The following is a 25,602-nucleotide window of genomic DNA, read 5'->3' on the forward strand; positions in this document are numbered from 1 at the left end:
CTGTTTTCTGTCATGGTTTTACTTCTTATCTCAGATATCATGTGAGTGCATTCCATAGGGATAAGTGTGCACACATGTTAAGGCACTTCTTACATGCATGCATGCAAGGGTGCACTATGTCTACTTTCTCTCTAATAGTTCTCCAGCAGCAACTTTTTTTATAAGAACAAAATAACCACAAGTAAAAATGAATAGAATTAAAATCGGATGTTGTTTATTATACAGTTAAGCGCTGTCATCTCTAATGACAATTAGACTTCTTCAGGATCATTTTTTTATAACTTAATACTAGATCAGAGAGACAACATATAATCAGGTCTGAGGTTTGCAGATTGTTTAAACTGATGTATTAAATTCCCAGGTTTTAGAAGTTGAACGACTAGTTCCTGACCATAGCACATATGCCTTCCCAACACTACATACTAGTTAAGCCATCATCAGGCCACAGAACATAACCTTTGGCACTCTCAGGCTTTGGTACTTTAACTTGCAAGGGTTCTTCTGGTGAACTCCCCATTTAAAGTTCAGGGTCCCCAGTATCACCACTTTATAGTCGTGAGAATTCCTTTGGCAGTTATTTGTCTGTGTTGGGCTCTGAATCTGGCCATCTTTGGCGGTATAATACTACTCTTCTTTCCTGTAGTGAAATGGTTCTGGTCAGAGGTCATGAGCTGCAACGTTGGTCAAAGCTGTAGTTCAGACAGTCTCTTCAGCAAGAAAAACCATGTCAGGAACAAAAACAAGTTTATTCTGCAAAGCTTTTGAGTTAACACCCTTCCTCAGTGCATTATAAAATCAATTAGTACATCCATTTTATATAAGAGCATCAATTAATCACATGTCAACCAGCTAACCTATCAAACACACTAGGTTTTAAATGCATGGCAAGTATAAAACCTATTTTAGTAAAAAATCAAAGAGAAATAAAATAAGAATGAAATGTCATTAGTTATAGTCATATTTATTAACTTAGTTATATTTATTAACCTTGTTATATTTATTGATTGTATTATGCTTCATGAGTGTTTTTAATAACTGTGATTTTTGCACAACTCTGTGACTTTAAATTTTACATGAACCTGTATATATGAAAAAAGGAGGAGGTGGTATATGGGCTTGATAGGTTAGCTGGCTGACGTGATTAATTGATGCTCTTATTTAAAATGGATGAACTAATTGATTTTATAATGCACCGAGGAAGGGTGTTAACCCGAAAGCTTTGCAGAATAAACTTGTTTTTGTTCCTGATATGTTTTTTTCGGGTACAGGTCATAGCATCTGCTTTCTTGGAATCAACTTACCCTTCTCCCATTAGTAGATGTTTACTGTCATCTATTTTTTTCAAAGCTTAACTACTTAAACAAAGGTTCCAGGCCATCAGGTTGGTTGGCACTGCTTATCTCTTCTACATACCTTTGCCATATCCTAATACATTTACCAGTAGTGACCATCTTGGGGTCTGTTCTGGTAACAGTATGGCCTACCTGCCATTATTAAGTTATTGTTTCTTGATAATATGTTACCCTGTTGTAAAATTTCTCATTGGCCACCCATTAGTATAATAAAACTAAAAAATGGACCAGTATAAAAATAAAACTAATTAAAAATGCAGGGAGGATAAGAACACAATTATAATAAAAGGTTTATCTGTTTGTCCTAAATTACTTAACACTTGCATTTGTCCATATAATTTGGGAAAAAATTGAAACATTATTTATTAAAAATGTTATTTGTATCCTTCCACCATTTTAATTTATCATGTACCGTAACTGCTGCGAGTGCCTTTGTCTTCTGACATCAAGTCTTAACAAAGCTAATGTTGACCTTAGATGTATGTTCAAAAGCAGAATAGCTGGCAGTGAATTTGTAGTTATGTGAGTATCATTAATGAATAAAAAAGAATATGTAACTTATTTATCAGTTATCTGTTGTCTGGACTCACATCCATCTTAAATAATTGCTCTGCTAGCCCATCAGTAGGGGATGGTGGGAAACAAATACAAATTGTTTGACACCTGTCTGTGTGATGAAGGTATTAAAATCTCCTGACTTAAAGTGTGACCATTGTTACTTTACGCCAACAAACCTCTCCCTATAACACTGCATTTCAGAGGTGGTTGAATGTATGTATACAATTGACCTCTGGTCATTTAAAACCAAGAATGAGGGTTGCCCATTCAAAGTCCAACAGCTATAATTGAAATCATAAGACCATTGGAGGAATTTAAGGCAGATATTTTAATTCTTAGACTTAAACATTCCAGAATATTTTTACTTCTCTAAGGTACAATGATCTCAGAGTTAGGATATGTGCACATCAGAAGTGAGGGGATGCAGTAGGACTTTTGTTTTAAATGTGTAACATTAAGCTTCAGAATTTGCTGTTTTTACTGAAACTGAACTTGAATTTGCAAACCACTGAGACTTAAATGATCAGGTCTTACACTTCTGATACAAAGATGCAATGAAAAATATAGTAACAATGAAGGGGTCTACAAAATCAACACAAATGTGCTTCACTGATGATAAAGACCACTCACAGGGTGTAGTAGTAGTGTTTTAGGAAATGCTTTTTGTGTCACTTAACATCTTGTGCAGTTGTTAGGCAAGTATGCAATTTACTTTTCACTGTCAACAGCCAACACCAGGAAATGTCTCACAAGAGTCTTCATTTTCACAATGTCGAGGTTTCCTTTGCAGATAGCATCTAGCACCCAAACGTATCTATTGTTATGTGACATTACAACTGTGGAATTGCACATCAGAGTACTTTGGCACACAGGTAAGTGCTCTTTTTTAGATGTAAAACTAGTATATAAATATTCGTATACCTTAGCCACACTTTTTTATGAGTGTCTTACTTATAACAATGCTGTGTCACTTTGAGTACCACCTGGATTATGATTAGGACAGCGCAGTGGTGCAGCAGTTTACATTGTCGCCTCACAACAAGAGGTTTTCCAGTTCAATTCTCAGCTGGGTTGCCTTCTGTGTGGAGTCTGCACGTCCCCCCTCCCTGCATTCATGTGGATTTTCTCTGGGTGCTCTGATTTCCTCCAACCTTCCAAAGATCTGCAGGAGGTGGACTGAACACTCCAAATTCATCCCAGGTGTGAGTGTGCATGTGAATGCATGTTAGGAGAGAACAGATATGTTTCCTCCCATGTTAGAAAGACATGCATTTGGAGCTTTTCTACACCGGCCTCCACTGAAAATTGTCTCATTCCAAGTTGGAATTTCCAAGTAAACAAATGCTAAATAAATACTAAATAAATAAATTCATAAGTGGATATAAAACAGAAGAAGTTTAGTGTACATATTGGGATTCAGTGGTACCTCATTCTTCTGATTTCTCATAGGGTATGTCCTTTTGGGCAGCACAGTAAATAGCATTGTTGCCTTACAGCAAGAAGTTCTCCAGTTAGATTCTTGGCTGAAGTTCCTTCTGCATGTCCTCCCTCCCTTTGTTCATGTGGATTTTCTCCAGGTGCTCCAGTGTTTCTTCCACCTTTCAAAGATCTGCAGGAGGTGGACTGAACACTCAAAATTGGCCACAGGTGTGAGGTTTGGATCCCATGTACAATAATGGGAAAAGTGATTGTGGATAGGTGGACGGATGGATGGATGCCCATTAACATTACCATGTTGGTTGGCTGCAATGAGTCAGCATGAAAAGCATGCAAAGCTTTAGCTGAACTGTAGCCATGAGTTTCGCCCCCTACTGTTGGTTAAAGATACGTGTCATTTGCTGAGATCCATGACCAGCATGGGATGGTATTCATTTATCCTTTTGATATGCTTTTCTATAAAGCCATTTTGGTCAAGGTCAGGATATCCAGTAGATAATTCAAGGATAGTTCATGGAAATGTTATACCTTATTCAGAAAATTTGCTATCTTAAAGTTTGTTATACTAGCTGGGGGACACAGAAGGCTTGTATCTGTTTGCAAATGTGGAGAGATTTACCCCTTGTAAAAAAGAATCTTTATAAATTACTATTTCATCTCCTGATCTTAAGGAAGTAGCTTTCATGAAGAAGCAATTTAATGGTTTAGATCATATTTATTTGAGTCTCTTTAATGGTTTAGATCATATTTATTTGAGTCTCTTTCCACACAGCCAATTTTTTTCACTTTCCAGAGCGCTAAATTTTTCACTCTCCAGAGCCAATCAATAACTTATTTGCAAGTCTGGAAACAATTCTGTTTTGCTTTCATCAATTTTCTTGAATCATAGATTAGTACTAGGCTAACTGCCTTTTTGAGTCATTTTTTAAGCCTAGCCAATTATCCCCTGTGAGATTCAAACCCTGTACATTGTGTTTATAAGGCAAACACCTTAACCATTAGGCCACCCTCCCAACCTAAAGGTAAGAAATCTTGCCCAATACATGGGACCCTCTGTGATAAAATAGTTCTAGTTCAGTAAAGTGAAGTAGCAATACAACTCATCTGGGTAAAGTAGCATCAATGTGGACAAACAGTGCATCTGATGTGATCATTAGCTTCACAGTCAAGGAAGACCATTCACAGTTCTTTGCCCACTGCTGCACTCACATATTCTGCAACATGGAGTAAACTAGATGCCTGACTGCTTAAAGGGAACACAGGAAGTTACGGTGCTAATTCATTAGTCCATTACTCAACCTCAGTTTTGTTACATTCTAAGGAATTGTTGTCTTTAGCACAACCTTCATCCTGTTTTGTGATGCCTGAAGTCCATATTTGTCAAGTAGATGCACCCTGTTAATAATAATTGACACTTATTTTCCAGATCCCAGAGCGTGTAAATTTATTACTTGTTTAGGGCTATTCTGAAATAACTTAGATTTATTTTCATTATTCTGAACCATGTAGAATACCATCAATGTAATACTCCATGGTAGGAAAATTTTTGGGGTCCTTGATACACTAAGTCTACTGCCTCATAAGATATAAAGAGAGCAAACACCACATTGAAAGCAAGCTGGTTGCAATAGGGTAGTCCCTAATATATAATAATATTTAAAACTGGTTTATTTTCCAAGCTCCATTTGTTTATATTTTTGACAAATACATTTTTGTGAAATGATGTGAAATTATTTTTTTTTTATTTAACATTTGTTTACTAGGAGTGTACAGCTGGGACAGAACTCATTTTCAGTGTAGGCCCGGGAGAAAAGCTCCATAGTTACAACTACATTCAATTACGCACACATTAGAACATTACAAATATACAAGTAAACAGATACATTGGAACACATTAATTAAAATATGACATAGTATGTGTTTGATGTAGCAGAGCTCTAAACAAAAAGAGTCAGCATAGTGATATACACATATTGAAGTAATGTAACAGGTAAGCAATGGATGAACAAGGCAGAAGCCAAGCAGAAAAATGCAACTGCTATAGCAACGAGACACAGTCACCAATTCTTCCAGTAAACAAAATACTCCATAAGGAAAATGCAGGCATCAACGCAGGAAAAACACAGTCAAAAAGTCCTCCAGTAGTAAAAAAACAATCCAGGATATTTATTGTAACAAAAGGTAAGCGCTTTCGCAGTTAAGCTTCATCAGACCAAATACAAAAAGCTAAAACGCACACCATTTAAACACATAGTGATAAAGCACCACCCAATCATAAAAATACAGCAATTAAAAAGCACATCAATTAAAGTTAAACTATTAATGCTGAAAGACCACATTACCTGCAAATACTGGACAAAAAAGGATGCAAAAATATATATATGAAAATAAAAACATATGTGTATAATAAGTATAAATATATACATGTGTAAACACACATATAAGAATATACATATATATATATATATATATATATATATATATATATATATATATATATAAAATATATACTACTAAATAAATGAATGAATAACCACTACTATTTCCTATTTACTTCTGGAGTCTTCTTTTCTTTAATAAGGGCTTAATAGAAGCCCTCTCATTCAGACCTCTCCTTCTATCTGCACGAAGGGTGATAAACCAACAAGTCTCCCTATGTTCTGTGTGTGTAATAATGTCACCTTCCCTAACACTGGGAGAAATAGTCTCAATGACCCTGAAGTTAAATGTATGAGATTCTCCCAGTCCCAATACGTGTTTAGAGAGTGCGTTGTGCGTAGAGTCCCTTCTAATGTGGTAATTTGAATCAGGTGGTTTCATCATGTTTTTCTGCCCCATCTTTACTGAAATAAATGTTTCTATCTAAAGGTAGCACCCTGTTCATCTTACCAACATAGAAGGTCTGCCTAAGATACATAAACACCTAAATAAACCACATGAGACCTGTTGTGGCAGGTGGAGGGTGGAGTCACAACCACTTTCACTTTTATGTTGAGAAGAGGGAGTCATGAGACCATGAATGGCATGAGCATGATTTTGAAGTGTACATTTCTCTATTGAGTTTTAGAGATCTGGATGATGAAATTACAGTCAGAGGTGTTAATGAAGGTGTCCAAGAAAATTGCAGTCACCACATGGCATGGTTAAAGACCAGGAGTAAAACTGTGGTACTTAAACCACTGTTATGGCAAAGTAGCCTCTTCAAAATTTTCCTGTTCTTAAATCAAAACCTAGGTTTATCACCTACGATCTTACCTATATCATCATCTACCTGAAAATTAGGCCAGTGCGGTGCAAATGAAGCTAGTGTGGGGTTTGGTGAAATATCCTCTATGGTCACTAGTATAAAAGAGGAATCACTAGCTTATTTGCACTGCACTGGCCTATTTTACAGGTAGATGATGAAACCCCACACTAGGTTCATTTAAGACCAATAATTGCACTTGCCATAACAGTGGTCCAAAGTACGGACTTGCTGTTGTAAACCTTAACTGATCTATATTAGACCAGTGTCTATTAATCTCGCCAAGCCTATCTCTGTAGCTAATAACTTCTTCTCTAAATTGCCCCATATGGTTTATTTATTTTGGTTAGCTTGCAGCAGCTTCTTCTTTCTTCTTATGATGAGGGTGGTGCTGCATAGTATTAATAGTATATATTTTTATATACATGTATATTTTTATATGTGTGTTTACACATGTATATATTTATACTTATTAATACACATATGTTTTTATTTCCATATATATATATATATATTTTGCATCCTTTTTTGTCCAGTATTTGCAGGTAATGTGGTCTTTCAGCATTAATAGTTTAACTTTAATTGATGTGCTTTTTAATTGATGTATTTTTACGATTGGGTGGTGCTTTATCACTATGTGTTTAAATGGTGTGCATTTTAGCTTTTTGTATTTGGCCTGATGAAGCTTAACTGCGAAAGCGCTTTCCTTTTGTTACAATAAATATCCTGGATTGTTTTTTACTACTGGAGGACTTTGTGACTGTGTTTTTCCTGCCTTGATGCCTGCATTTTCCTTATGGAGTATTTTGTTTACTGGAAGAATTGGTGACTGTGTCTCGTTGCTATAGCAGCTGTATTTTTCTGCTTGGCTTCTGCCTGGTTCATCCGTTGCTTACCTGTTGCATTACTTCAGTTATTTATATATTTTTAGCAATGGAGTATTTGTCCCTTGGTCTGCTTTTTCTTTGTTTTGTCTTTGTATACAAATATTGGTAAATAGTCAGTATTTTAATTTTGTAGTAGTCAAATACAGTCATCAGATAGGAAGAAAGATTTTCTTTGTACGTCTTATAAGGTGATGGCAGAGTTTAGAAGTGGAAGTAAAGGAAGAGCTATGAAGAGTCATAGGAAAGAGGATTTGGACAGTAATGTTGGAAGGCCGAGGTAAAGGTTCATAGTATTTGATAAAGCAGTGTAGTCAAGTAGATATGGAAGAGGAGAAGTACATGTTAGGTGGGATAGAGGGGTGGAGGGTAAAGATGAGGTAAGTGTTTAATAAATTTACTTACAGTAGAAGGAGATTGGTTGTATAATAGTGTTGACAGTTGACTGTAGGAGGAAGGATTACTCTGGACTAGTGCATGGGCACAGCCATTTATTAGTGAGGTAGTTCTTAAGAATATTTTCAAATTGAGGAAGGTTGGTAGTAGCTGTGATGTAGTTAGAGTACAGGGAGTCAACAGAAGCATTGTTGGGTTTGGATGCCTGAAGTAGAGATTTATCTGAGGATCTGGGACTTGAGTATTAGTGTAGGGTAAGAACAAATGGTGTAGGGCAGGAGTTTTTTCATGGTTGGTGAATTGTGTGAGCAATAAGGACTTGGGTGTAGGATAGTTATGGGGTAATTCTAGCCAGTTCAGTTGTAAGGCGGAGCAGTGGTGTGACTTGTGAGTGGAGTTGGTGGAAAATATAGCAATTTTGTTGTAGCAGGCTTCTACTTTGGCCAAATCAGTTTTCTTTAGGTTGGTGAGGATAGGGGAGGCATATAGTAGAGTGCAGAGTGAGTTCTGGCAATTTCTTGTTTTGTGGTGCTAGTGAGGAAGGGCTTGAGTCTATAAAGGGCACCTAATTTTTTGTGTGTCTTTTTGATGGACTGGGATAGATGCATATTGAATTTTAAGTTATTGTCTATTAGCACACCTAGTATTTTTGTTTCATTTACAGTATATATTGTGGTATTATTAGATGAGTCTATTTGAAATGGAGTTATGAGGTCATGTGATTTACCAGGGTGGAAGAGCATGAGTTTAGTTTTGGATGAATCCAGGATTAGCTGAGTCTGATAACCAGGATTCAATTGACAGGAAGGACTGTTGTATCTCCTCTTTAAGTTCATTTAGGGTAGGTGCAGCACAGATGACAGTGGAGTCATCAGCGTATTGGACAGTGGAGACTAGAGAAGTTGATGTGTGAAGCATGTTGGTGAATGCACTAAAAAGTACAGGGCCAAGGATTGATCCTTGGGGAACCCCCATGGTAACAGTTAAGAGGGAAGAAAGATCATGCTGCCATTGGATGGCTTGTTGTCGATTACTTAGGTAGCTTAGGAACCATGCTAGTGATGTATGGCTGTGTTTTAGCATGGATAGGTTGTTCAGTAATTTCTGATGAGAAACAGTATCAGATGTTTTGCATAGATCCAAAATATGTAGGATACCAGATTCCCATTGTTTCTATGTTGTTGATGATACTGGTGAAGCTGAGCAGAGCAGTTGTGGTGCTATGATTTGGGTGAAATTCATGCTGTGTGCTAGAAAGGAGGGTATTGGCTAAGAGGTAGTGGAAAAGCTGGATATGTATGCATTTTCTAACACTTTAGAAAGTTCTTTAGAAATGTTCCCTCCCTTTTAGGGACTTGAATGTATGCATAGTCTCTACAAATTTGAATATCCCCTGTTTTGCTTCTGCTAAGCATAGAGGTGTGGGTATGGAATACCTAGTATACTCTACTTTAGTTACTAGTACTACCTAGTATACGCCACGTTAATTATTAGTACTACCCAGTATACTCTACTTTAGTTACTAGTACTACCCAGTATATGCCACATTAGTTACAAGTACTACCCAGTATACTCAAATTTAGTTACTAGTACTACCCAGTATACTCTTCTTTAGTTACTAGTACTACCCAGTATATGCCACATTAGTTACAAGTACTACCCAGTATACTCTACTTTAGTTACTAGTACTACCCAGTATACTCTTCTTTAGTTACTAGTACTACCCAGTATATGCCACAGTAGTCACTAGTACTGCCCTATATACTCCACATTAGGTGCTAGTACTACCCAGTATAATTACTTTAGTTACTAGTACTACCCAGTATACACCACATTAGTTACTAATACTTACCAGTACACTATACTTTAGTTACTAGTACTATCCAGTATACTCTACTTTAGTTCCTAGTACTACTCAGTAGACTTTACTTTACTTAACTAGTACTTTTTAAAATTTTTTATTGGTTTAACATAATCCAAAGTTACTAGTACTTTCCAACCTTTGTGACTCCACATCCAGGAGCTGGTTAAAATGCTGTCCTTCTTTTGTGACATTTTGAGCTACTATTATAGGCCATTTCAACACTGGTCATAATGTGAATTCATCTGGCCTGGAACTTGTGGTGTGAGGACTAGTCATAATGTCCTTAACTGCCAGCAATCCTGGTAACTACAGAGCAGTTATGAAAAAGTATGTAAACATTACTATAAAGTGATTTAATATAATGTAATATCTCTCTATCTAAATAAATATTTGTAATACTTAAAATCTATGTATATAATAAATGTTGTAAGATATTATAACTTCCCATTAGTCCTACTAATTCTATATACTGTTCTTAATAACTTACTGGGTGTTCAGATGCTCTATAATAAAAACTTAACTTTCTAAGTCTTGCACCTATATTGGCTTAAAAATGTACATCCTTATATCGAAAAGTTAAAACCTATTTACATCCTATTTTAAATACAAATATGCTGAGATGTGTGTAGAGTGATGATACCGGTACACTTAATTTAGTGCTAACAATGGTTTCAAACTAATGAAATCATTGATGGTATGTCTTCCAGTTTCCTCCTCTATAATGGAAAAGCTAAACTTGTGATCGATGCCTTTGTCATGAATGTGCCTGTATAATGCATTTTTCATGTCTTGTTTTTTTATCTTATAGGTGTGTTCGTATATCCTTGTCTTTATCATCCTCTCTGTTTTACCTATATAACTTTGGTCTTCATGATGTTGTTAAGTCTAATAGTGTCTATAGTGTTGATATATATGCATTGTTTGCATCTTCCACATTTGCTAGTCCCTTTTATACTCATGTTTCTTTCATATTTCATTCCACTTTCCAAAATTCTCTTAATATTATTGCCAGTTTTGTACACAGTGCATATCTCAGTACCGACTATACTGCCTAATGTACCTGAAGACATAATAATATTCCAATGCTTCTTCAAAATATCCGTGATCAAATTGACAAAAGGATTAAATCTTGTTTGTTGAAATTGTAACCCAGTATGTTTCCCTAACAAGGGTATGTATTTGATTCCCCATTGTGTTTTTACATATGTTGCAATGTTGTCCAGTAATTTCTTTGGGTAGTTCCTCTCTGTGAATAGTAGTATGATGTTGTCTATTTCACTATTCATATCATCGAGGGTAGATGACATCCTTGCTGCTCTAATACATTGACCCTTCACGATATTTTTGAAAATATGTCGTGGGTGGCAGCTGGTAAAATGAATGTAGTCATTCAAAAAAGTTGGCTTCCTGTACAATCTGGACACAAAGCCTGTTCCAGTGTTGCCTATCCACGTGTCTAAATAAGCAATACCCTTTTTGTCATGCTGGAATGTGAATCTTAGAAAATCCGTGGTGTTGTTGAGATATTCCACGAAGGTGGGGATCATATCAGTTGGTCCTGTCCAAATGATGAACACATCGTCCAAGAATCTAGTGTATAACTTGATGTGTTTATAATAATCACTTGGAAATATGTATAGGTTTTCCCACTCTAACATGACCAGGTTGGCAAAAACTGGAGCGCATGATGCTAGATTGTCTGAAAAATTCACCTTGATGTTCTATATAATTATGTTCCAACACCAGAGACATCATGTCCATTATCAAATTCACTTTATCCCAGCTGCTACCTGAATATTTACTCAGACTGCTACAGAAATATTCCAGCAAAGGTCTTGGACATCAATGGTTTTTTGTCCCACTTGTCCATAGTAAGTTGACCAAGAAAATCCCATGAGTCTTAGACCAAGTGGTTGACCTGATTGTAGATGTGCTTGGTCCACTTGTCAATGATGGTACCTATCTTGAATGTCTTTGACTTGGATCCTGAGATGATTGGTCTGAAAGGTGGTTTGATCTGGTTCTTATGTATCTTTGGAATTCCGACTATATGAGCCAACACTGGATGGTCAATTCTAGCATATTCGTATATTTCACTAGTGATACGATTATCAACGAGATATTCTTCTAAGGCATTATCAATGTATCTGTGTCCGGTATTGATCTGATTTAGGGACACCTTTTCATAATTGCCTGAATCATATAAAATGTTGTGAATTTCGTTGTAATATAGAGTGTTATCAAAAATCACGACCCCTCCACCCTTATCAGGTTTCATAATTCTAATCTCTTTATTCATAATTATTTCATTCAAACATGTTCTCTCTTCTGTGGTTAAATTGTCTGTTTGTCAAACCTGATGTCTTTGTATAGATGGTAAATGTCGTGACACACCATATTCTCATATATATTAACTTGCGAATTCATAGTTGGAATGTACGTACTTTTTTTCTTTAAAATGTTGGAATTCCTACCGTCTATTATCTTATTAGAACTATCATTGAATTGAATAGCCAAATTAAGCCTTCTACAAAAGCTGAGATCAAACAAATTGAACTTGACCGTGGGTATAAACTTCATACCGTGTAGTTATATACATTGAAACCTTGGTAGCTGCTGATACTAGGCCCTTTGCTATGGGCTAATTCTGAGATAGCAAACCATACCTACAGTGTTCACTATAGTGGAGCTGCTGTGTTTCTCTAGTACCTCCTTAACTGTTTCTTTGGTGCAGGAAAATATCTCCTCCAAATTTTCCTCCTCATTCCTTTTTATTACTTCTAGATTGTGCCACCTCAAATGTTCCCTCTATATCCCTATCGTTTTTTGGCCAAACATATGCTCTATCTTTTCTATATGAATCCATGTCCCTGTCTAATTTGTGCATTTTCCTTTCATAAGCATTTTTCACTTTAGCTGTAGCCTGACTGAATTGACTTGAATAACAATCATACCATCTTTCAAATAATTCATCCTTAATAATAGATTCATTTAAATTATACACATCTTCTAATAATATTTTAACTTTAGCTTCATTACATTTAATAAGATGTTTCATGGATTAAAATCAGTTCTTGTACTAGAATTAATCTGAATGCCTAAAGGCAGTTTAAAAAACCTAAGTCCTTTTGGAACTATTTTTAAGGCTGTACATTTTTCAAAATATGCCATATCCATCTTTGCGCATTTCAACTGTATCAATTTTTTACCCAGTGAATATATTCTAGCTTTAATATCATCTTTTTTATTATAATTATTAAAATCTAAATTATCAAATGTTTCATTAAAATGTCCCTTGGAATTGTGCTTATTATTTAAAAAATCAAATTCATCTGAAACAAAATCATTAAACATATTGAACAGTCCTGACTCTTTACTTTTGATGTCCATTCTTTTAAAATGTGAGCTTTTGGGACTAAATAAAGAATCATTGTTAACAGTACCTTTGTTGCTTTTTGAAGTCTTGTTAACCACTGTGGAATATGTCCTAACTACAGAGCAGTTGCCACTTTTATTAGGGGTCTACACTCCTACGTTTACTAGTGTTCTACACTCCCACTTATAATTTCTTAATAGCATGCAATTTCAATTTCCTAGTATATCTGTTTTGGCTAAACCATGCTGGCTATCTCACAGATACAATAATTTCCCACAAAAAATATGTTTCTCCCCTGGGTAAGTCTTTAACAACACTATGGATTCGGTTAATGCCTGAGGGGGTGGGGGGTCTATCACAGACCTAGTAAAGAAATGATAATGTGATAGCTTTGGTTAGTTAGTCAGTCAGTTAGTTAGTTAGTTAATTAGTTAGTTAGTTAGTTGCATTTGTCTCCTGAGAAACTATGAGTCTAATTAGCCCATTTTTAGCAGAAGCCTGGGGGCCTGGGGAGCAAAGTTCCAACACAATATAAATAGTTACATAAAGTACAGAATATATAATAACACAAAAGGCTATAGTTGTATGACATACAAAAACTGGAATAGATAAGATTAAAACAAGTCTATAGTCATGTAACATAACATACAGTGGAACAGCAGAAGCATTCTGGTGTCAAGCAGGAATGGAAGTAGACAAAAATCAAACAACAAGTACATGTAACAAAAACAAAAGAAGGAATATAAGAAGAAGGATCACGTGAGAAGGAAAGAAATGATAAGCCATAAATATAGCAGCAATTATACAATAAGTCATTACTATGGAAAAACTTGCATGCTGATTGGTCAGCCCAACTAGTGTGACCATTCTAAATCAAGCATATACCAGTAGAAAAAAGTCAGGTCACTGAAGTACCATTGAGCGGTCAGACTTTCTTCTATTAGTATATGCTGTGGAGGCATATATCTCATCTCTCCAGATTTTCACAGAATGCGCAGATTTTTACCACCAACATTTGGTGCATTCCTCATATAATTTGTGGTTTTCCAACAAATTACTGAGTAGTGAAGTCACTAAATAATGACATGCATCTCACTTTCAAACTTAATATCCTTCAGACAATGCACGATAACACAAATCTTGCTTTTCACATTTACAGTCAGTCCCTATTTTGGGGCATTAGACCACCGTTATTAAAGGCTTTGTCCACATTTCCTGATCTAAGAGGATGAAAAGTTTGTATGGAGGGTAGAGCAAATACAAGGAAAATAAGGTACGTTCTGCAAAGCAAAAGAAACATACCTGATTTTCCTTGTATTTCTGCCCTGTCTCTCTCATTCCTCTAAACTGTCTGGAGTTTCTAGTTCTAAGATCTTCTGTTCTCTGTTGCTTGTTTTTAACAGTATTGATATATTGTGCAGGAGTGGGAACATAAGTCCCATATGCACACACAGCACATCAACAATTGTGGAATGAGGAAACAATGCAGAGGAACACATTAGCAGAATTATACAAAGATATTATTTAAGAAAACCAAGCAAATTCTTTCTTAAATAATGTCATTCTATAATAGCAATAAGTGACTCATGGGTGTAGGTATATGAGGATTTACCTACGGCTGGATGTGTTTAATCACTTGCACTTTGCCCTTATGATCAATCCATGCCAACCATCGGTAAATCCTCAATATACCCACAACCACCCACCATTTATTACTTAAGTATGGGGATCTCTGGGAACAACCTCATATTGATCAGGATTTGATGCAAGCATGGTTAAGGAGAGATGAGTTGAAACCAAAGGATGAAAATTAATAATGGCAGCCCAGGAAAGTAGACTACATACATATTGGTTTACAAAGTCCACTGAACATGTGAGAGAAACAGATAAATGTAGGTGTGAAGGCTGCTATCCTAGGCAGATAGAATGTTATAGATAATTCTGTCATCTGTAAATATTAATGTAAACCACAGGCGTGTTGTCTTAAATAGTAAAAATAGTGTTACATGTGGAATTGAAAAAAATGTACCAACAGTGCACTCGGCTGTAAGGAAGCTAAATCAAGCATTTTATGACTGTCTTTGATCTTTAAAGTTGGCTCCAGCCTGTATAGATGAAGAAATTCTTGCTATTGTTTTAAGACCAGAGCAATGTCCAGAATTTGCATGCATAAATATCCTTAATGGCTTTGCTTCCCGACCTGGTGTGAGCTTACTAAAGAATGTAACCTGTTAGCCTGGGAAACCCAGGGAAGTGTGAAGAATGATATAATGTAAACCAGGAATGTGATTTTAAAAACAGAGAGAAACAGACAGCATTAAGCATTTTTGTCTTGACCATCCAACTCATCAGCACTGTCTTGCTCTATTTGTAAGTTTATCTTAGATTTGTGTTTTCTCTTAGAAATAGCTAAAAACTAGAAAGATTAGACTAAGTGTTTTTCTGTGATGTCAAAAACTGTACTACTGAATTATTTTAAGTATTTCTCTGTGATCTCCGAACTCTTGACTAGCACTGTGTAGTAAAAATTATTGTCTTGTGTTTTTATTATTTATTATTAAATATTTTAAAACCTTTCAACTGTGGCTGTTTTGTGTAGAGATAAGTTAAGCTCTAGGAGTACATTGCATGTTCATAGGTTCATAGGTTCATAGGTTCATACTAGGCTATCTGCCCTAGGGCATTTATAAGCCTAGCCAGAGTATGTTTGACTTTCGCCACCCATTTTAAATTAATTTTGCTATGCCCCTTTTCGAGGTTAGTAAACTGTGCCTCTGTCTAACAGTGACACAGAATTGATACCCGTGGTAAACCTACGATCTCCCATCCACTCATCAAGATTCCTCTTAAAGAGAGTCAATGAGGGACTCTGCCTAACCTGGACTGGGATTTTATTCCAGAGTGAAGGGAGCCTCTGGGTTATGAATCTGTCCCTCCAGCATGTCCTATTTATTTCAGTGCTGAGGTTCAAGTCTCTCGAGCGTGTAGCTCGATGGGATTTGGATTTTTTGAGGTGCAGTATGTCCCTTAATTCCGGGTTGGACATGGCTTTATACGTCAGGCACAGGTCGCCTCTGAGCAGGTGGTATGGCACTGAGTAGAGCTGGAGTTTCTTTAACCGGGCAGCATATGGCATCTGTTTGAGCCCTTTGATCCTCTTGGTGAGGTACTTTTGGGGTCTTTCCAGTTGCTGCAGGTGTTTGGTAAGGTACATCCCTAAAGGGGCATTGTACTCGATTATGGGCCTGATGAGGGATGAGTAAAGAGGCACAATGACCTCCCCTAATCTAGATGTGAATCCCTTCATGATTAGGTGAGCTATATAAAATGTTTTTCTAACCACTTTGGCCACGTGGTTGTCAAATGAGAGATTGCTATCAACTTGGGTCCCCAGGTCCCTAATTACTTCTTCTGTACTTAATGGATTACCACCTATGTGGTAATTTGTGGGCATTGTTTTTGCCAAAGGGGATGACTATACACTTTTTGGCGTTTAGCTTGAGGCCATGGCTCTGGCACCAGTTGTCTGTTTCTATGAGGCCCTTTTGGAGGATGCTTGTGTCGGCTGGAGAGTCAATTATGGTGCCCAGTTTGCAGTCATCTGCGAACTTGGTCAGCCACTGTCCTTCTGTGTTGGCCTGTACCTCAGAGAAATATATACCGAACAAGGGAGATCCCAGGACTGAGCCTTGTGGGACGCCACTTGTAACTGGTTTGGAGTCTGACATGGCTCCAGCAATTCTAACCATGTGGGTTCTGTCCTTGAGCCAGTTTGCAACCCATCTAGTGACATAGGGATTTATATTTAAGCTGGTGAGTGATCCTATACCAAGTCACTCTAATAAGCCTTAACTGTTTAGTTATACTACCAATTGGATAATAATATTGCATAGTAATAATTGGACACCCTTTAAGGGCCTTTGAGTAGCTGATAAATATTAGTGGGTGGTGGCAGCTGGTACTACCATATAGTCTGGGAAAAAGGGGCACAGCTGGAGAACCTGTGCCAGGCTTTCCCAGGAGTGTCTGTGTGGTTGTGTAAACTCTTCTCAAAGCGTGTGTGTGTGTGTGTGTGTGTGTGTGTGTGTGTGTGTGTGTGTGTGTGTGTGTGTGTGCGCGTGTGTGTGTGTGTGTATGTCAGCTACTTGGCAAAGACACGAAGCACAGGTTGGACAGTGAGGGTGCTGGAAGTATTATCTTGCCCACTAGGCTGATATCTGGACCCTATAGCTGTGCCAGTGGGGAGTCTTACTGGGGACCTGGAGAGCAAGGGACTGACCAGCCCTGGACTGACTGTGATCTCTGTGTGCTTTTATGGGAAATTGCACTTTACTGTGTGTATTTGTTATCCTTTCCTCCTATATGAGATGCCCCTCACTGGTATTAGTGGTGAGGACTGAGGCTCCTTGATTGCTGAGCCAGGGTATGGGCATCACATATTATTGTTTGGCAGTGGTTGGATATCCACACCACATATTAATTGGTTGGCAAATACTAATTGATTGCAGTGGTGTGGGTATAGTGAATTCCTGTAGCTTGTGTACAGTGAGCTTTGAAGGTGTTTTGTACTCTAAATTAGCCACGCATTGAACACTCAGAGTTCAGATCACAATTGTTTTATTTCTTTTGTTAGCTTAGTTAGTCAAGGTGAGCAGGGAATGATTTTGATAGTGCAGTACCCTGTGCTTGTGCAGTTGCACGCAGTTAGGCTTGGAGATAAGCAGGTAAGTCGGTAGCCTGGGGGAGACCCAGACAAACTGCATACTTACAGCCAGGACTGATGAGGTGGTTACTTCAGGGAGGGAGATACCCTGTAGCAGTGATACTGAAGGTGAGCCACAGCTGCTTGGGGGGTACTGATGGTCCCTTGGACAGAGTGACTGCAAAGGTAGAGGTGAGTAGGAGTACCCAGGCTGACAGTGAGGCACCACTGTCAGAGGATGCCAGACTTCCTGTGAAAGGGGAGCTGGGAAAGGTTACAAGGAGAGAGTTGAGACAGGCTCAGCTCTCAGACCCTACATTGCAAGGCCTGAGGCAGGTAGCTAGGGAGGCACCTGATTCTCAAGGAAAGGGGGAATCTGTATACTGGGACAAAGGTTTACTATACAGAGAGTGGATCCCTGAGGGAGGGCTAGAAGGTGAGAGAGTAAAGCAGTTGGTAGTGCCTAGAGCCTATCATCTGGTGCTACTAGCCATAGCTCACGATATTCCCTTTGCAGGTCATATGGGCATAAAACATACAAAGGGGCATATTATGCAGAACTTCTATTGGCCTGAAATTTCCAAAGATGTAATAGGGTACTGCAGAACCTATGAGTAGTTCCAAAAGGTAGGCAAGGCAGGAGACAAGGCGAGAGCTCCTTTGATGCCTTTGCCTGTGATTGAGATGCCATTTCAGAGGGTAGCTATGGATATTGTGGGTCCTCTGAGTACACCAAGTTCCACAGGGAAAAAGTATATCCTAGTGGTAGTGGATTATGCTACACAATACCCTGAGGCATTGGTTTTGTCCTCCAAACACTAATACATGTGAGAGATGCAATTATACAGCCAAACTGGAGGCTAAGCTCTCTCAACCCAAGACTGGATTAGACAGTCAAGAGGAGAAGGGAAATATTGTCATCACACCACTGGTCTCACATAGACCCATTAAACCAGCACCGGCAAAAAACACACGTAAATACATGAAAACATACTCGAAAGCTCTAAATAAAAATCTGCAAAAGCAACAGTGCCCTCCAATGCAGACATCCAAGCAACCTCCACCCCCAACACAAACCATGAAACACATACCCCACAAAACCAGTGTGCCACACAATCACAGCCCTCAAGGCAAAATAACATACCCAACATACTAGTAATAGGTGACTCTATAGTCAGGCACACTGACGTCCCACTCACTAGGCTGAATAAGGAGAAGGTTACTGTTAGCTGCCTGTTGGGTGGCAGGATCCACCACATAACACAAGCACTCAGGTCACTCCAGAACAAGTACAAATATGACTCTGTCATTGTCTGTGTTGGTATGAATGACCTGAGCCATACCTCCCTGGACTCCATGGACTACATGAAAAGAGACATGGAAGAGCTCTCTGATCATGTAGCCCAGGCCAGTATGACTCTGACCCTGAGTAGCATCCTGCCCTCACCAAGAATGATACCACAGTATAAAAAAAAAATTATCAATTTCAACAATTGGCTAAGTTTCTGGTGTCATTCAAAGGAGATCCAGTGTCTGTCTGCCTGGGATGACATGCTTGACAAGCCATACTGCTTCACTAGAGATAGCTTGCACCTATCACCCAGGCTTTTGAATACTAGCCAAGGCTCTTTCCACCCCCATAGTGCCTTTTTTAGGCAAGGCTCAAAAGACAAACCCACCGCCGTAAATAGCACAAGTAACAGAAATCTGAGGGTAATACTACTCAATGCCATAAGTCTAAACCTCAAACTGCATGCACTCGAAGCACTCCTCAGTATGGAAGAAATTGATATATGTGCAATAACAAAAACCTGGTTTAAGGCTCCAGAGAGCACACCAGCACTACCAGGCTACAACTCATACCATACATTTCGGCCACAAAACCCAGACTGAAATACAAAAGGTGGGGGAGTATCCATATTCATCAAGGATACCCACACCTCCAGGTTAGTGGCACAGCACAATGCTTCAGAGATTATCCACGTGCAACTAACAATGGGCAAAACTACAATTCAAATTGTAGCTTGCTACAGATCACCCACCATGTCCCAGGACCCCCATTCCGCATTTCTGAAAACACTGGGTAACATAAAGGTTTTACCAAACACCCTAATATTGGGTGATTTCAACTACCCAAATATTAACTGGGAGAACTACTCAAGTACTAACTCCCTTGCCCAACATTTTCTAGAATTATAAACTCAAATGCCCTGGAACAACTGGTCAACACTCCCACCAGAGGTGACAACATATTGGACCTGGTTATCACCAACATGGGCGACCGGTGTTCCACACCGAAGGTCAACCACTCGCTGGTTAGATCTGACCATAAACAAAATACTTTGGATATCCACATTCCGCCCCCACCCCCAGACAAGGAAACCACCATGAAAAACTTTTCAAAAGCAAACTTCACATTACTTAAGACGGAGGTGGAAAGTTTCAAAGCCCACATGCTGAAGGATAACTCTGTCCAAACTGCAAAATCCTTTACTAATGCATTCTACAGGCACCTACAAGAATGCATTGATTGTGCTATCCCAAGTAAAACCAAGGCTCACTCCTCTAAGAAAAGGAAACCAGTCTGGTGGACCCTGCCATAAACAAGCTATACAATAGAAAGAGGAAACTCGTGCAGAAAAGAGTAAATTCCCAAGAAGGTTGGACATCTCTGATCAGTATCAGCAAGAAACTACGATCCCTCATAAAATCATCCAAGGCTAGCTTTGAAGGAAAACTTGCCAAGGACTCCAAAGATAACCACAAGGCATTTTTTAGCTATGTCAAGAATCTAAGTGGCAATGCTCAGATCTACTAGGAGTTAGTGCAGAATGGCACAAAATACACTGAACCAACTGATATTGCCAACATCCTGGCAGACAGGTTCAGTGCAAACTTCACCCCTCCTCTCACCCCCAAAAGGGCCCATAACCATACCAGAAGAATGTAGCGCCCCTGAAATCACAGACATTCAGGTTAAAATAGCACTCGCCAAAGAAAAAACCCAGCATCAATGGGACCAGATGGTGTCCTAGGCTGCATCCTACATGAGCTTAAAGACGAACTAACCCCCTCACCTAAACACACTGTTCAAAATCAGCCACTCCACAGGCTATGTACCCATAGAGTGGTGCACAGCAATGGTTATTCTGCTCCACAAAGGTGGAGCCACAACAGACCCTGGGAACTATTGCCCTATAAGCCTGACTAGCTTGCTCTGCAAGGTTATGGAGCGCATCATCATGGAACTCATTAACAGAGACATTGGGAACCTCCAAGCACTGGACCCTACCCAGCTCGGCTTTGTTAAGGGCAGATCATGCCTCCTAAAATCTGGTGGACTTCTTTGAGACAGTTACCAAGGCTATAGATGAGGGAACTGTGGTGCACACAGCCTACCTGGACCTCGCAAAGGCCTTCAACACCATTCCCCATTCTGGTATTATAGAAAAGCTTACCAGCCTGAACATAAACCCCTATGTCACAAGATGGGTTGCCAATTGGCTCATGGACAGAATCCACATGGTGAGAGTTGCAGGTCTGACTCTAAACTGGTTACAAGTGGCATTCCCCAGGGCTCAGTCCTAGGACCCCTCCTTTTTGGCATATACTTCTCAGAGGTACAGACAAGCACAGGAGGACTATGGCTGACCAAGTTCATAGACGACTGCAAACTAGGGGCTATAATTGACTCACCAGCTGACACAGATATCCTCCAAAAGGGTCTCACTGAGACAGATACCTGGTGTCAAAATCATGGCCGCAAGCTAAATGCCAAAAAGTGCATACTTATTCCTTTTGAAAATAACAAAGTACCCACAAACTACCACATAGGTGGTAGTCCCCTAAATACGGAAAACATAATAAGGGATTTGGGGACCCAAGTAGATAGTAATCTCTCCTTTGATAATTGCATTGCCAAAGTGGTTAGAAAATCCTTCTATGTGGCCCACCTAATCACAAAAGGGTTTGCATCCAGATCAAAAGAGGTCATTGTGCCCCTCTACTCACCACTCATCAGACCCATCATAGAGTACAGTGCTGGGCCAGGGCACAGGCATCACAGTAGGTACTGTAAAAACAATTGGAAACATCACACACCTTGTTGCTAGGTGTGATATACTCATGGCAGAGGACCTGTACACTGAAACGCACATTAATGTGTAAACACTACAATACAGACATAGCTGACAAGCATTGAAAACATGAACCACAAAGCATTATACAGAATAGTGAAGTGTACATCACATGGGATCACCCGTTATCAACAGATCAAAATCAGATGCAAGAAAACTAGCTATAGTAGCCCATGAAGTAAAGACAACATACATTGACTACTGTACCTAGCGATTACAGTGTCTCACATACCAAGAGACATAAAATCATAGAATATCAGAATTTGCAGGCAGAAAAAAAGATATCCAGGCAGTGTCAATACTGGTATTATCAATGGGTCTAATAAAAAAATAATCTACAGTTCTATTTAGATATGCTGCCAATACATTTAAATCCATCTGAATTGAAGAAGGAATCAGCACTGGGCACATTGTGGGTGCTGTGAAGAGCCCTTTTGGCTAACATCAAAGACTGAAACAATACTAATTTCATGAACTTTATACCCTGATTTAGGAATAGGGTCCAGTTCTGTCATGGTATTAGAAACCTAATAGATTTGGAGAAATTAAATCAAGTTAAGCAGTGAAATAAGTAGCAGTTATTAACTATACAAGGATGTTCAAATAACTAAGAACTTCAAAGAAGGGTGGAAAAGGAGAGATAGGGAGGAGAGTGAAATAAGCTTCAAAAAATGCAAGAAATAAAAAAATAAGGATGAGTTTAATTCTGAGGGTGTGGGGTAAAGATTAAGACATAAGGACAGACTGACAGCAGTGCTGAGAGATATATAGGTAGTAATCTAACACATCTAATAATTTTTGCCTTCCATATATATTTCCATTAGAGCTGATCCTGCATCATTCTTTGCATCCACCAGTTTGCTGACACATACTATGCAGGGCATTCTTCTCCCTAGGTTTAGTCATAAATCCTTGTATGCTTTCACTTAATATCTCAAAGTAACCCATTTTGCAGTTTCACCTGAATTTTTTTGTTTAAACCTACAATTATCTGTTATACATAATGTTATAATGTTTGATATCTTGAAAATATGTTTGTTTCTTGGAATGCTGGGCAAACATTTTGTTAAATCCACACTCAGGCTCATCCTGTCATAGTCCGCATACACCTCTGGCACTTTCATTATTATACAGTGGTGCATTGCTTTTGTACATTTCTTATCCCCATTACGTGCCAGCCATCAGACTTCCCAGAGTCGATCAGTTTGCTTAACCCAAGAGCTAGTCATGGGAGACTATCACTCAGGCAGTCATCAGTTTTTTTTTCTTTTAATGTTCTATGTTCCCAGCCCTGGCAGCTGACATGTGGATTTATTTGCATTAGGGCATGTTATGTCTTTCTCCTCCTTAGCATCACGCATTATTCCAAGTATGTGCATATTCAATCCTGAAGGCTACTGCATACTTCAGTTTGTCAGAATCATGTATATGCCCCTGATTTGTATAACGCATACCCTACTTCCATTGCACTGCTGGAGACAGATTATGATTACCTCCAACCCTACCAGCATCAGCCATTCGCTGCTATACTCCCTGGTCATCTCCTTCTGATCATAGCCTACCAATCAAACGTGGGTCATCTTGATCACTGTTACCTCTAAGACATAACAGCCAACCATACATAATGCTGTATGCAATGCTTGTTCTAGTAATGTGCATACCTTTCAACTGTCCAGATTTTTGCAGAATGTCCAGATTTTTGCCTGATATTTTTGGTCCATTTCTGATAAAATTGTGTTTTTCTGAGAAAAAAATGGCAAGTCATTAAAGATTACAAACTGAAAATAATGACCGACATTTGAGTTTCAGATGTCATAATCTTCAGAAAAATCATGCAAATGTAAAACCTGCTATGTTATCAACTTTCTAAGTTTGTAAGAGCAATATAAAAAAATGTCCCTATTTTTGGGCCTTTGTCCCCCATTAATTATGACTATGCTTCAGATTTCTTGCTTTACGTGGTTGAGAGGTATGGTGACAGGTCTTTACTGAAAAGCAGTCTGCTTTGAATATTTTTACAAAATATTTCACATGATAATCTGTCTCTCAATGCCATTGATGATTCTTCACCAATCTGACAATGTTTGGCTAGTATTCACAGTTCTGCAGTGTCTTCAGAAATACTTTCGTTTCACATCTGCATCCATTTTATGGAACATAAAATGCTCTACTATCATTAAAAGCTATGGGCTCAAATAATTTTAAAAAGTTTCTGCAATTTTAAATAGTTTCTCAGATGTTCTAGCTGATGTTACCAAAGTGTGTGGTGTTTCAAATTGTTTCATACCCATAACATTAAACAAAACTGAAGACTTTTTTCCATTGGATTCATAGGGCAAACATACAAGTTTCAAGGCAACATAATCTGGCAACCATTAACACTTGCCAGTATCCACCTAGCATTCATTAGTTACAAGGTACAGACAGGTCTGTTTTATAAACATAGTTACCAGGCTAATGATTGTAGCATCAAAAGCTGTTGCATGTCCAGCATGCCCTATCATTTTATAATTGCATTCACACTCAAACAATTTAATTATTTTACTACTTAGACTTTACTGTCCCATTCAAGTCATCACATAATCAGTATTTTCACACAAGCACTTTATACACATGGGAACATTCATTCTGTATTGTGGTTTACTGATTGCTTGTTTTTCTTTTAAATAACCACAAACCATACAAAGTGGTACTAACTAAATTCTGTATACTGTTATATGAAAGTCATTTTTTATTTTTTGACAATCCATCCATTCATGAAAACATATTCTGCTACGTTTCATCATGTCATCATGTTTTCCAACTTTCAACATGTTAAAATTATGGTGGTCTCTCTTCAGGGGAGACCCCAAGGTTGTATGTATACTATGGATCTACCATAGAATGTTGACTTATCAAAATGTTAACTGTCATAACACTGAACCTGCTTGAACAAAAGACCACAATGTTGAAAGCTGAAAAACCAAATATAGGAACATCACACAGTATAAGTAGGTGGTTGTGCAAGATCGCTATGCAGCATGATTGGGGTTTTGTCCATTATCAGCTGTAGTGCAGTCTCAGAGGTATTTTATGTAATTATTATTCCCTTGCAAAAACATAGCCTTTGATGTTCCAACATTTGGCTTTTTGAGCTGACAATGCTGTGGTCTTTGGATCAAGCGGATTCAATGTTATGACTGTCAACATTTTGAGAAGTAAACATTCTATATCTGTTTTCTACTGGTGAAAATTTTGCTAGAGCATTGTGGAACCTCCCCTACTCATTGGTAGTCAGGGGAAGGTTTTGTGTGTTACACATCCTGACTTCCTGTTTCCTGTCCAGGCACGTAAGCAGCCAAGAGGAACTGGGAGAAAATATGGCTGATTCAGCTTTGGATGAAAATGAAGATTGAAGAGAATATAGCGGAAATGGTAGAATCACTACTAAACATTTTTTCTGATACTGTAGGTGCAGAAAAAAACAGTGATATTGGAAGAAAAGGAGATTGTAGCTGTAACAGAGATAGATTCAGAGGAAATGATTTAGAGAGACAGTTACCTCTGAGAAATGCATAATTAGAACCCTCCAATCGGGACGGTTGCAGGATGATTATTTGGAAGAAATGGAAAACCAAAGTGAACCAGAAAGTGGAACAGCAATTTCATGGAGT

This window comes from Protopterus annectens, chromosome 1.part1 (assembly GCF_019279795.1).
Source record: "Protopterus annectens isolate FY-2018-M chromosome 1.part1, PAN1.0, whole genome shotgun sequence".
In the NCBI taxonomy this organism is placed as follows: Eukaryota; Metazoa; Chordata; order Ceratodontiformes; family Protopteridae; genus Protopterus; species Protopterus annectens.